Below are 12,372 nucleotides of genomic sequence, written 5' to 3' on the forward strand. Positions count from 1 at the left end.
AGTCTGTGCGGAAGTGGTTGGCGCCTAGCTGGATGGGTCACGGCAGCAGAGCAGGCTGGCAGCACGTGGCAAAATAGAGCAGGATGGTAGCAGGCAGGCTGGCACCAGCCAGGTGGCACAGCAGAGCAGGCTGATAGCAGACAGGCTGGCAGCAGGGAGGTGGCACAGCAGAGCAGGCTGGTAGCAGGCAGGTGGTACAGCAGAGCAGGCTAATAGGAGACATGCTGGCAGCAGGGAGGTGGCACAGCAGAGCAGGTTGGTGGCACAGCAGAGCAGGCTGATAGCAGACAGGCTGGCAGCAGCAGGGAGGTGGCACAGCAGAGCAGGCTGGTAGCAAGCAGGTGGCACAGCAGAGCAGTCTGAGAGCAGACAGGCTGGCAGCCGGCAGGTGGCACAGCAGAGCAGGCAGATAGCAGGCAGGTGGCACAGAAGAGCAGGCTGGTAGCAGGTAGGTGGCACAGCAGAGCAGGTAGATAGCAGGCAGGTGGCACAGCAGAGCAGGCTGGTAGCAGACAGGTGGCACAGCAGAGCCGGCTGGTAGCAGCAGGCAGAGTCAGATGAGCTGGGTCAGTAACAGACGGGCAGATCAGGCATAGACAGGAGACAGAAGCAGAATCAGGGAAACAAGTCAAGGTCGGTGCAGGTAGCATTCAAGTAAGGTCAGGACAAGCTGAGTCAATCACAAGTACCAAACACAGGAATATCACAGGAACACAGGGGGAGCTGCAGGTCAGACAGCGGCAAGTGAGTGCAGCTGCCACACCTATATAGGCTTCTTGGTACCAGTATTAGTGGTGAATACGCACACGCCTGCTCATGCACTTGTGGACAGGCACCCGCAGGATTGCGCATTCGCATTTGCATGTGCCTGGGCACTTTAACTGTGCTATGGCCAGTGTGTCCCTGACAACCTTTTAACAATCTCTGAGGAGGTAATCATATAGCCCACATGATGGAATGCAGGCATGTCATTGTGGATCATATGTTTGCAGAAGAGTAAAGAGATATCACTGTCACTGTGGTGCTTGGAACTTCATTGGGATAGTGAGCTTTCAATATTGAGTTTTGGTGTATATTTATAAATAGCCTTTGTTTATTTTGTGGTATATAATTTTTGAGTTGCGCTACACTTAGTTTAAATATTTTGTTTAGATCCTGGAGAAATCTTTACTATAGGGCTGCCCTGTTCGCTTCTTGTCTCTGAACTTCTGGCTCTACAATTGTTAACAGCTTCAGGCTCCATGTACACAGGACACTTCTGAATGATGGAAACTGACTACTGGAAAACGTAGGTTAAAAAACGTCTGCGTTTGCATACCGCGTTTATGAGCGTTTGCATTCAGAAGCGGGTTTTTTAAGATAACCTCAGGAGGCCCTTCAAAATGCACAGAATGCACTGAAAAACAGTAAAAAGTTAACTATTTCAGACATTTTGAGATAAATAGAGAGAGCAGAAGCAGAGAGAGCAGTATTTGTTGAGATTAGCTGTCTTTTTTTATGTGGTGTTTGGATGTGTTCCAGCTCATTTCTGTGCAGAAATTATTGCAGCAGTGTCTAAAATATTTTTTTTTCATGCAAAATCTTAAAGTATGGTGTACCAGGTCCATTTGATTACCGAGAAAATGCTTTGCATGCATTATTCATGATGAAAAAAGGTTCTGGACAGCATCTGGAAATGGAAGAGTTAAAAAAAATTTCAAACGCCTATAAACACAGTTAGCCACGTTTAGTCACGTTTACAAGCGTTTTGTGTTTGAAATGCTGATAAAATCTGCTGCAGAATGCAAGTTTTTGCTTTCAAAAAAACGACTGCAAACTTAACTGCCTGTAAATGACATAGTGTACATGGACACATAGGAAAACATTAGGGTGAGTTCAGGGGCTGCTAAAAAAATGCTGAACAGCTCCTCAACGTGAGTTTATCAGCTGCAGAGTACATGAGCCCTTAGACCGTTATGCAGATTAGCAGTATTGATGGTCTGACAGGGACACTCCCCCTCTTTCCTCCTGCTCCATTGAGAAAAGTTCTTTCACTGATTACACTGCTTGTAACACAATCAATTAATGGAAAAGAGAATCTTGTGACTCATCAGACTATCCCCCATTTACAGATCATGATCAATAATCAATCAATGAAAGAACGTTACTCAATGGAGATTGAGGGGACGTGTCCCTGTTGGACCATCTGTACTGCTGACCTGCCTTCAGACCTGCTGCTGTTAGCCACTGAATCACTGGAAATTCAGAGGCGGGAAGAGGACAGGCATCCCTGCAGTAAAGATTTCTCCAATACCTAGCTGCCTGCAAAACATGAGACATCCTTCATTACAGGTAAGTGATGTGACTAAAGATATAGAGAATGTTTTTCTTTAGCTAAACTTCAGCTTTAAATCAACCTCCTAGAATTCCCTGTACAGCATCACTCACCCTGTGAGACAATGTCAGGACTAAGAGCTCTCTTGCTTTTCCTTAGGTGCTGTCAGTCAACATTTTCAACATAGTAAGCTAGTGTATATAACGTGATGGTGCCGCTCCAAGCTGGAGCTCAATGATCACCTCACCGATATAAAGGGGGGAGCCGTGTCCTCAAATGCCTCCAGTCATGTGGGTGTAATGTAAGAAAGGACGCCGCTCTAACCACTCATGGAGTCCTATGTGAAGATAGCCTTCGCTGTTGCTCCCATCATGCAATCTGATGCGGTTTCGCCCTGCCCTCCGGGACATGTTTACACTCCTCTGTGACCAAGCTGCAGAGGGAGGGGTGCAACGCATCAGAGGGCATAGCTGGAGCGACAGCTGAGGCCATCTTCACATAGGACTCCACGAGTCGTTAGAGCAGCGTCCTTTCTTATGCCAAAATTGTTGAACACATTTAGTAAATGCAACATGATGATGATATTGGTATTCTACTTTTTCTTACTTGTCTAGTCACAGGATGGGTGTTGTTTGGTGGCCACACTGTACTGCAAATGCAGTAAAAAAGAAAAAGGAGCACAGACTTCCCCTAATGTCCTTTTTTTGCTAAATTTAATTAATCAGGCAATTCCATTATATAAACTGACTTATCAGACAAGGAGATGCCCAAAAAAACTCCATAAAATTTGGACCCCATTGGTAGACTCTACATATACTATATCTTCCACTAGTTATGATAGGCCCTAAATCTATGTAATGTCTGTTTTACATTAGACATTCTGAATATACACTTTGAATGACAGGTTTGCAACCTGAGGATATCTCCTTTTTTCCATTATTATTGAGTGGCTTTTTTTAATTCTGATTCTCAGTGTTCAGATCCTGCATGCATTTTGTTTTAATGCATATATTTGCTATATAGAATATATAAAATATGTAGGCATTGTCCTTTTTGGACATTCTTTTTACTACTGTAATACAATTCTATGTGAGCGTTGTTGCTCTGGTTTGTACTTTATTGCTTTTATTTACAATAAAGTTACCTTTATAAAAAAAAAAGGAGATTACCAATCTGAGTGCCATGTTTGGCAGAGGTGTCTAAATGATAAGACTGGCTAAACAGACTTTGATCAGATCAAAATCTCTGTAAATCCCCAAAGAAAAGTAAAACTTTCACCCTTGAAAGTGCAAATATCATAAACCTTTTCTATAAACTTCCCCTCACCTCAAATCCTACCCCCCATTCTCAAAAATGTCCATAATAAAGTCCAAAATCCAAAATTCAAAAATCCAAAAAATAGTCCACACTCTCCAATCTTCCAACTGTGAAAATATCCGATTCTTCACTCCAATCCAAAATACCTCAAAAAAATAAACTAAATATAGTGCATTATCTTTCACACTATAATATTAAGTGATATCATGCAAAAAAACACTAGTGATGTAAAGTATAATATGAACAAGATTAAAATCAACACGTGAAGTAGAAATCCACACAACTCCACTAGTGATCTTGTGAAATAATCACTCCAATTCGTGAAATGCTACAAATACAAAATTTGTGATCAGTGAAAAAGTGTGCAAAATCAGATAAGTGCCACCACTCTACGTTTAGGATAACATGCTATGCAAAGTCTGTTTATGGTATATAAACAGACTGCGACCCTGCTAAAGCTCTTAGAGTAATGCTCCAAGCACCGATCCAAATGCCTCCAGTGACATTCACTGCTGGCGAGTGCTGGGTATGGAAATCCAATCCATGGCTTGATGTAACAACAAAAATGTCACACATCTAGAACAGCAGGAACCTTAAATGAATAGACTGGGACCTCACAGGCCATAACTCAACGCGTTTCGTCCCACCCATAGGGCTTAGTCATAGAAGACTAAGGGACTAAGCACTTTGGATGGGGTAAAATGCATCAGGAGGAGCCTGGCTGAAGCTGATTATTCATTCATTTAAGGTCCTAGCTGTTCTAAGAGTGCAGAATTTAAATTTTTACATACTGACTAAACAAAATTACACATTTCCTGCAGATAAAACAGTTTCTGTGTTTCAACTGTGTTTTTAACTGATTGTCCAGAGTTCAGCTTTAAAACAAGGATTAATTGACTGTTTCTATACAAATCTAAAGATCTGTGGCTGTAACTTTCCTTTCTTTATTCTGTAGTTCAGGGAGGATGTAAATTACTGATAGCACACATACAAGGTCACCTCAGAGCATTCACGTTTCACACTCTGCTGAGCTAACATTCTGCTGAATTAAAATCTATTTTTTAGTAAGGGGGAGGAAGTAAGGCTTTCCCAATGTGAATTATCTACAATTCATCTCGAATCAAGTAAGCAAAGATTACAGATTGCTAAGGGCAAGCTGCCAAGCAGGATTTCTTCTCTTCTACAAAGTAGTAGGTGGCCTGTCAAGAGGGCAATGTTGTTTTTTTTTTTCTTTTTTTTTATGAATGCTCCCAAAAGCATAGTTCAATGCAAATAACATAGAGCAGGGGAAATAAAAGAGTGATCACCCCCTTGGAGGAGCATTTAGTATGATGGACTGTTCTCTTCTATTACTGGCAAAAATATTGCAATTTATTTAAACTTAAAGGGCATCTGTTCATTTAAAATGTAACATTAACAAGGGGGAAAAGTCTGGTTAACCCTTTCACTGCCACACACTATCTTTCATTTCTACAAGGTGGCTTCACGCCTATGTATTTCATCGCTGTGTATTAAAACATGTTGTGCCACGTGTTTATGTGCTCTGCATTGACGCAGCCCATTCATTATGAATGGACTGCCAGTGCACTGCAATGTACAATAAAGCTCACATGGATCTTTCTGATAACACAGTATGTATGTTGTTTTGTGCTGCTGAGTGTTGTGCATTGGTCACTCTCATTCATTATATTTGAGGGCCATTCACAAAGAACTGAAACACTGTCACGTTCAAGGAAAAAAATGCATTTTACTGGCACATGATTGGATGATTGGATGAGTTTCACCTCATTCACTAAGCTCTGGGGAAAATTTCCTTGCAAGATAAACATTCTATTTGTCTTTAATAAATCATTCTATTTGTCTCTGTTACGCACAGTACATCATTCCTTGCTGTTATATACAGTGGGGTTGATTTACTAAATCTGGTGCAGATGTACATGGTAACCAAATAGCTCCTAACATCAGTTTGTTCAATTAATCTTTGAAAAAAAACCTGGAAGCTGATTGGTTTCTACACATAGCTGCAGCAGATTTTGCACTCTCCAGTTTTACTACATTAACTCCACTGTAGCATACTTCTCTTTTAAATGCAGTGCCTCATGCCTCTCCTATACTGTACCCGCAGGGGAGATTTACTAAAACTGTTGCACACAGAATCTGGGGCATAGTAACCAATCAGGTTCTAGGTTTCATTGTCAGAGCTTAATTGAACAAGCTGAAGTTAGAAGCTGATTGGTTACTATGCACAACTGCACTAGATTCTGTGTGCACCAGTTTTAGTAAATCTTCTGTGCAGTACTCCTTTACCACCTCAGCCACTCTTATACAGACAGTTCCTCATGCATCAAATTGTACAATTCAATTGAAATATGTGTGACTACTTTGAAATCTGCTATATTTTAGTATACCATACATTCCCCTTCCAACTTTTATGCCTGTATTTCATCTTTTGTGAGTCCACACACATTAAGGCTATACAATTTTTTTACAGTTTTCTGACCAATTTCTGCCCAATTTCCTTTAGATTTACATTCAGCTATGTAGTGCAAGAGTCTACCTAATTAGATACAATTGAAACTGTTGTTTAGGTTTGATCTCATATTATATTTTTGGCAAATCTAAAGCAAAAATCTCAAGAAATTGTATAATGTATGGCCAGCCTTAGCCTGGCCATACACTATACAATTTTCTGTTCAATATCTGCCCAATTTCCTTTAGATTTACCTTCAACTATGTAGTGCAAGAGTCTACCTAATTAGATACAATTGAAAATGTTGTTTAGGTTTGATCTCATATTATATTTTTGGCAAATCTAAAGCAAAAATCTCAGGAAAATTGTATAATGTATGGCCAGCCTTAGCCTGGCCATACACTATACAATTTTCTGTTCAATGTCTGCTCAATTTCCTTTAGATTTACCTTCAACTATGTAGTGCAAGGGCCTGCCTAATTGGATACAATTGAAAGTGTTGTTTAGTTTGACCTCATATTATATGGTTTTTGGTAAATATAAAGCAAAATTCCCAAGAAAATTGTATAATGTATGGCCAGCCTTAGTGTTTGGCCATTTTATCTAAACTTTGTAGATTGTAAAATGTGTCCTGTTCTATTGGGCTTCACCTCAAAATTTAGACCCTAAAAATCTAGGTATAAACCCAACCCCAAAGATAATGTTCCATTCTAAATGACTAAGGCACATACATCAAACATTGCATGTAATTCGCCAAGGAATGTGGTGCGATTCATGTCCTGCACCGCATAGTGTAAACCCAGTCTAATACATCCTATGTGCACAGGTACTGCTGAATTAGGTAAGGGGAATGGAGTGAGACACTCTAAAGAAAAGTTCTTAGTAAATGTGCTATTTGTTTTTTGTTTTTTTTTAAATAAATGAAAGATTAGACTTTTCTTATTTGAATGCTTGAAAGCGTGTAACTCATGAGATGATGTAGAGATTGTTCTGTCTGCTTATATAAACGTATTTCAGTTTGTGATTTTTCCATTAAAAATTAACGTCTCATAACACTTGATTCTATGTAATTTCTTTATATCTTTGCAAATTTCTGTAAGCCCATAAACGTCAGTTAAACAACTGAATGTGTAAGTCATTTCTCTTGTATAATGTGTTCATGGAAAGTGATTGTTTTTCTAGTTTTTATTATTGAAAGGGACTTTTGTTGAGTTTAAATATTGTACATAACCAACATATTTCAATAAAACCTACTTTTTATCAGTATGTTGATAATATAAAAGATAAAAAAAGATATTCTGTGGTTTATGGATTATGAGAACATCTTTGTTATCATCTTTTGTTATTGACAACTAAATAATAAAACATATATTGAATTTATATGGGTTATGTACTATGCAAAGAACACCACATAAGTCCCTTTCACTAATAGAAACTATAAAATTGGAAACGTTGTAGGAATTGAGGTGTCAAGGTATTATTGAATGACATTAGCTGTACTGAAGAAACAACAACCCATTGCTATTTAAAATTAAAGTGTTTTTAATGGCTAAAGGTTTTTTTTTACCTTAATGCATTCTCTGCCTTAACAGCTTCCCGTCCGCCCTATAGCAGGAATACTGCTACAGGGCAGCACAGGTGCAAAAAATCATGTATATATACGTGATTTTGCACTTCCGGGTAAGGGGCGTGCGCGTGGCAATTTGCCACAGTTCTCTTCCCTGTCAGCTCCTGCACACTGCTTTGTATGGCTCTACATAGCAGAACCATACAAATCAGTGTGCTTACAGTTGAAAAGCACACACACAGCTTACTGTGAAACAGCACACAGTTAACCCTTTGATCGCCCCACATGTTAACCCCTTCCTGCCCAGTGCCATTAGTACAGTGTCAGTGCTTTTTATTAGCACTGATCACTGTATTGGTGTCACTGGGGATGCCAGTGACACCAAGTCAGTTCCCTCCAGTGTCAGAATGCCCACTGCAGTCCCGCTATAAGTCGCTGATCGCCGCCATTACTAGTAGAAAAAAAAAATTCCAGTATATATACCACAGTTTGTAGTAGGTTGCGAAAACGTTAGCTATATCTTGTGGATTCGTAAGCGATGTGTGAGTAGTTGTGTGTTGAATTGAGGAGCTTTTAGATTTAAGACATCTTTGTTTGATTATTTTTGTTAATAGTGAGTTTGCTTTGTTACCTAGGGAATAAAATTGTGATTTCGTTTTTTGAAGGTTGAGGTCATATTTGTAGAGTAGGAGGGTTCGGAGTTTGTTTCTATCTGAGGTAAGAGATGCAGATGTGGAGGTGCTTGTGTTTTTTTTGTTTATTTCTTAGTTTAGTTTTATGGATGTTAGAAGTTGGTCAATTTGTTGGGATCTTAGTTTAGTGATTCGGGAATTTAGTTAGTAGAAATATCAGGCGTAGCATTAAATTCAAAGAATAGGTTGTGGGCTTCTAACAGGTATTTTTGGTTATTGGAGTTCTTTAATATTGTAGAATTCAGTCTCCAGATGGGAGGAATTGCAGAACTTTGAATGTCGTCTAAGGTTATGTTGATTGGAGCGTGGTTTGACCAGGTTATGGTGCCGATTTTAGATGATATTACGTGTTGTAAAGTCCATTTGTCCGTAATGAAGAAGTCGATTCTGGAGTAGGATAAATGAGAAGGGGAGTAGTAGGTGTAGTCTCTTTCAGTGCTGTGTTGGCATCTCCAAATGTCGTAAAGGTCGTGATCATGTAAGAAACGGTTGAAATTCTGTTTGGGGGATCTTTTGTTGGAAGACGAGTCTAGAAGTGGGTTGCCGATGACGTTAAAGTCTCTGCCAATGATAAGCCTGCCTTGTTTTTGAGAAGAGATGATGGTGTGGAGTTTATGGTAGAATTGCATCTGGTTGCTGTTGGGACCGTAGACATTTACTAGAGTATAGGGAGTATCGTTGATTTTGCAGACTAAAATATGATAGCGACCTTGAGGGTCAGCTATTTCTGAGATGTGGTGGAACTGTGTAGAGTCCTTTATAGCTGTAATAACACTATTTTTTGGGGGGAGTTAGTGGCCATATAGATGTGGGAGAATTGATGCAGCTGTAGTTTGGGGGTCTTGGTTGTTGCCAAATGTGTTTTCTGTAGGAAAAGTATGTCAGCATGAAATGTCCAAGTTTCCTTTTGGAGCATCGATCTTTTGAAGGGGGAGTTTAAGCCACGAACATTTAGGGATGTTATGTTAATCATAGTGTAGATCCTTGGTTTGGTTAGTGGAGTAGTTGAATTGTTGTTTTAAATGTTGAATGAAGTTGGATGGATATGGTCGTGAAAGGGAGAATTCTATAGTCTTGGTAGCACGGAATTGGCTCAATCGAAGAGTCAGAGGGTGTATTCCATGTTTATTCAGAGGATTCAGTTGAACCGGTGGTACACTTGGTTGACTGGTGGTGCAGGAGGAAGAGGAGGTGAAGGAGGTGAAAGGGGATAAAAAAACTTGCGTAAAATGCAAGTGACATGAGTAGCTTGGTGTGCTACTTCAAAACTGGGGGGTTTGAACAAGCATTGACCGTAAAGGAGGTCATGCCAAACAGTTTCTTGTAACGTGAACATTTTCTAAACAGGGCCGATCGCCAGAGATTAGTAGGATGGGATATAGCGTCCGAGGTGAAGTGTTGGAAGTGGATTGGAGGTGAGGTATGTCAGAGTCATTCTACTTCCATTTGTTGCGTATTAGTAGAGGTGGTTTGTTGGGGATCCACGGGTATTATGTTCCATGTTTTGCGCCGGCGGGGCATCGCTGGTGAGGGTTGTGTACCTCTCAGCTGTCAGACTATGGTGTTTATATCCCTCGGGGCTGGGGTGTGCCGTGTTAGGTCTGGCGGGTGGACGGAGCGGAGCTTACAGCGCATCCATCCAGGAGCCGGCTGCGCATGCGCCCCCCTATACCGCCATTTGTAGACGCTATAACTTTCACATAAACCAATTAATTTACATGTATTAGGATTTTTTTTTAGCAAAGACATGCAGCAGAATACTTCTTGCCCTAAATTTATGACGAAATTTGATTTTTACAATTTTTTTATTGGACATGTTTAATAGCAAAAAGCCAAAAATATTGTTTTTTTCTCAAAATGTTCAGTTTTTTTGTTTATAGTGCAAAAAATAAAAAAACGCACAGGCAAACAAATACCACCGAAAGAAAGCTCTATTTCTGGAAAAAAAAGGATGTAAATTTCATTTGGGTGCAGCATTGCATGACTGCACAATTGTCAGTTAAAGTAACGCAGTGCCGTAATGCAAAAAATGGCCTGGTCATGGCAGCTCCCCTTCCACTCACCCCTTCCACTTACCTGACCCCGATCTTGATCCATCAATGTGCATGAGAGTAGCAGCTCTCTCGGTTCTAATAAAAAAATATTGTGATGATGTGAACCTGTGAGCTACTATGGTGGTATATAAATACTTATAGATAATTAACTCCTATAAATGTGACTCTCTCGGTTCTCTTCCTATTTATTGGCTCCTGCGGCTGGGAATCACAACCAGTGAGGAGGTTGCGATGGGTGGGGTTGAGCCACTCCCTTTGTGTCTTATGGACGCCCAGAGCTGGCTGAGGAGCATGCCTGCACGAATGCTTCCATAGCAAGTAACTTGCTATGGGTGCACTTGGCAGGAGGGAGGAGCCAGGAGTGCAGTCGGGGGTACCCCAGAAGAGGAGAATCGGGGCTGCTCTGTGCAATGTTAAGTATTAATGTTATAAGTATAACATGTTCTTATTTTTTACAAATAAACTTTACACATAAACAAGAGACTTTTTTTGCTATGTTTTGTTCCATTTTTTATGTAGATAAGGTCTGTGGCTTTTATGGTTTCTGCCATTATTGCTATAACTTTCTCATTTTGCTACAGAAATTGTATGATTAGCATAACATCACTGTAACTAAGCCACCTGCTTATCTTTATATTGTGAAGCCGCATCTAGCAGTTGGCATTCACAGACTGGCTTCTAAGAGCTCAGTTGTGCTAGAGGTCATATTATGTATTTTGTAACATCGGTGCTCTGATCTGAAACATACTTTATATTATGAGGTATGAGGAAGGCATTTTCCCATAGAATGGAAACAGTTTTGTTTACTTGCAAATTATATTTTACAGTTACATTGGAATCATCAAATCTATGCACCATTTAGGCAGTCCTAGGTATGGACCTTATTGCTGAGTTATCTTTAGTTATTCTTATATAGAATATTTTGCTCCATAAGGCACACCTGACCATAAGACGCACCTAGGTTTTTTGAGGAGAAAAACAAGAAAAAAAATATTCTGAAGCAGTGGACTGCAGACATAGTACAGGAAATGACCAGAGACTGCAGACACAGTACAGGAGATGACCAGAGACTGCAGACATACTACAGGAGATGACCAGAGACTGCGGACATAGTACAGGAGATGAGATGACCAGAGACTGCGGACATAGTACAGGAGATGACCAGAGACTGCGGACATAGTACAGATGACCAGAGACTGAGGACATACTACAGGAGATGACCAGAGACTGCAGACATAGTACAGGAAATAACCAGAGACTGCAGATGTACTACAGGAGATGACCAGAGACTGTGAACATAGTACAGGAGATAACTAGAGACTGCGGACATACTACAGGAGATGACCGGAGACTGCGGACATAGTACAGGGGATAACCAGAGACTGCGGACATACTACAGGAGATGACCGGAGACTGCGGACATAGTACAGGGGATGAACAGAGACTGCGGACATACTACAGGAGATGACCGGAGACTGCGGACATAGTACAGGGGATGAACAGAGACTGCGGACACAGTACAGGAGATGACCAGAGACTGTGGACACAATATAGGGGATGACCGGAGACTGCGGACATACTACAGGAGATGATCAGAGACTGCGGACACAGTATAGGGGATGACCAGAGACTGCGGACATACTACAGGAGATGACCAGAGACTGCGGACACAGTACAGAGGATGACCAGAGACTGCAGACATACTACAGGAGATGACCAGAGACTGCAGACATAGTACAGAGGATGACCAGAGACTGCAGACATACTACAGGAGATGACCAGAGACTGCGGACATAGTACAGGAGATGACCAGAGATTGTGGACATAGTACAGATGACCAGAGACTGAGGACATACTACAGGAGATGACCAGAGACTGCAGACATAGTACAGGAAATAACCAGAGACTGCAGATGTACTACAGGAGATGACCAGAGACTGTGAACATAGTACAGGAGA

Source organism: Staurois parvus, unplaced genomic scaffold (genome assembly GCF_062004578.1).
Source record: "Staurois parvus isolate SC_StPar_1 unplaced genomic scaffold, SC_StPar_1.0 ptg000543l, whole genome shotgun sequence".
Lineage (NCBI taxonomy): Eukaryota > Metazoa > Chordata > Amphibia > Anura > Ranidae > Staurois > Staurois parvus.